The sequence below is a fragment of the Poecilia latipinna genome, unplaced genomic scaffold (assembly GCF_001443285.1).
Source record: "Poecilia latipinna isolate Pla-1442-1.1 unplaced genomic scaffold, P_latipinna-1.0 Scaffold1921, whole genome shotgun sequence".
NCBI lineage: Eukaryota > Metazoa > Chordata > Actinopteri > Cyprinodontiformes > Poeciliidae > Poecilia > Poecilia latipinna.
In genome coordinates, this window is record NW_015114537.1 from 141,839 (window position 1) to 144,488 (window position 2,650).

Genomic DNA, 2,650 nt, shown 5'->3' on the forward strand with positions numbered 1-2,650 from the left:
TGTTACTTTTTTCTGACAGGGTTGTAAATTGAAGTTGGTCCAGAAACTGCTTCTGTTTATTTGTGCTGTCTGGAATGCTGGGATGTATGTAAGTTTTCATAATATTTTGGAAAAGCATCATTTATGCTTTTTGGATCCACCAGATTCTCACCATTATTTAATTTTATTAAATTTATGACCCGATTTGTCTGTAATTTTTTAAGCCTCCAAGCTAAGAGTTTGGAGGCTTATGACTGTTTTAAGCCTCCTGATCGTAATATGACTGTTTTAACATCAGTAGATTAATTGCTATTTTGTTGGTAGTGAGCTCATTATATTCTGATTTTAGTAAAAGAAGTCTACTATATTTGTCAGTGTCATTACAGTGATACATCTGCTCTTGGAATTCTTTGATTTGTTTTTCAATGTTTTTTAATTTATTTAAATTTGATTTATGTCTAGTACAACTCATTATTTTCCCCCTTATGTAGCCTTTAAATGCTTCCCATTTTATTGATGCACTGGTTTGGTTTGTAGTAAAAATTAAAATACTCAGTTATTTAGTTGTAGTTATTTAATTCATTTAAGGCAGTCGGTTTCCTAGATTCTACGAAGTAAGCTGTACTGTTTAAGTTGGACTAACTTGATATATTTTATATATATATATATAGCTAAGTTATCAACAGGATATTTTACTTGCTATTGCTAAGTTCAATCAACTTCACTAAACTATGTTACATTAACTTCACACAATTAAGTTCATAAAAGATCTTAAGTACACTGAACAAGTATATATTATGTAAAGAAAACGTAAGACTAATAGTGATGCTTATATTTTTCAAGGCAATCAATTTCCAAGCATTTTTAAATAAGCTCAATTTGTCAAATTTCAGACTGTATGGATCATGAACTGTAGTAGTATGTTCCACCACATCTAGCAGATCAAACTGGCTTTGGAGGAAAACAGCAACTGCCACACCTCTTGCAACTTAAGAAGCAGAAGGACTTTCCTAAGAAATTAGTGCGTATTGTTGTACCCAAGCCAAGAAGCTCCACAATTACTGTCTGCTGCTCAGGACAATGAGTGGCTGCAGACTACACCACTTCAACCTGCAGTTTTAGTTCAGTGATGTGCAACAGACATGGCAATACATTTTATCTAGCAGGTGTATGATTTTGCTGCAGTAGAGCAAGTCAAAAACAAAACCACAACAGTTTCTTACTTCATCTTGGGACAGTGTCAACCTTACAGTCTTAGAGCTAGGAGGAAGGTGAGCCATTTCTTGGGCTGAGTTGACTCTCTAAGGCAATAAAAAAGCTTCAGTTACACGCACTTTGACATGTCAATCGATGCTAATGCTATGAGCATTTTTTGTTTGCTGTTTTTAAGACTTGTAAAGAATATTACTTTCAATGTTATGGCAGTGTATGTCAAGTGGTAAACTGCAGTGGTGGACTTTATATTTAAAATGGGGACAGAATGTAATTTCCAGCCATCAGGGGAGCACAATGCTTAGCCTCCCTGGGAAATTTGACTCTTGGGCTTTGGACAGGAAGTTCCAACCATTTGCTGAAACTGTGCAATGTTATAACATTGTGGCTTCTATATTATATATGGTTTGGGATGAGCTGCGATGAACTGGCAACCTTTCCAGGGTGTACCCTGCCTCTCGCCTGTTGACAAGTGGAGATGGGCACCAGAAGCCTCCCCGACCCTAACTGGATAAATGTGTAAGAAAATAGATGGACAGTAGGGATGAGGAAGCGCAGCAATTTAGGCTTTGTCTGCACTACTAAAAGTGTCCAGGGTTTCCCCCAGAAAACTTGGTGAGCCCAGTTGTCAGGGCGCCAAGGCGGTCCACCGTGTTTTTGTATTAAAATATGTTAAGTCAGAGGTTCCCAAACTTGTGGGGCACGGGAAGCCGTCTGGATGAAAAAAACAACAAAAAACATGAACGCTGTATGCGCTGTGTTTTTACCTGAATGGCCAACTCTTATTCCTATGTCAATTTGATACAGTAGGGGCTTCCACGCTTCCCATATCTATGTCTCTGTCACTTTTATCAGCAGTTAAAACTGTTTAATCCGTTGTTAACATGTGGTAACCTGTTTTTCCGAGCCGCCTTTAAATGGAACATAAGCGCTACGACACTCGTGCTGGGTTTACACCTGTGAAGGAGACCTGCTGCTGCTGTACAGAGCTACGCAGGTGTGTTAGAATCATGGCAACAAGCCAGAAAAACACAAAGAACTTTTTACAGAGAAAAAGTTTGGGAACCACTGTGTTAAGTAGACAGGAAATGTAAAAATACTACTGGGTAATTACATGTTACGGGAAAACATCGCCGGTGAAACCCTCAACTAGTCTTAAAAAAAAACTAATCAAAAAATATAATTAAAATGAATATCAATTAGTTGCACTTCTGTTTAATCCAAATTAAGTTAGCAGCTCCATGAGGCCTCCCCAGGGCTTCAGGGGCCCCATAAATGCTAATATTTTATCACAGATCCATAAATGTAACATTTGTTTATTGAGATTATGAATTTTTAAATAAAAAAAAATTGATTTAATGGTATCAGCATACATAAATTAAAAGATTTAACATTTATATGTAAGAGTTTAAGGATCTTGCATGTTTACATTGTAAAAGTTCAAAGAACAATATTAATT

At 36.7% G+C, this 2,650-nt stretch overlaps 1 protein-coding gene across 1 annotated transcript in view; it reads left to right on the forward strand.

Annotated features, from left to right (window-relative positions):
• The window catches only part of LOC106935166 (activating signal cointegrator 1 complex subunit 3-like), a gene marked incomplete at its 5' end in the record, with an annotated part of 151,765 nt that overhangs the window by 140,204 nt on the left and 8,911 nt on the right, over positions 1–2,650 (forward strand). The gene's annotated exons all lie outside the window — the stretch shown is intronic.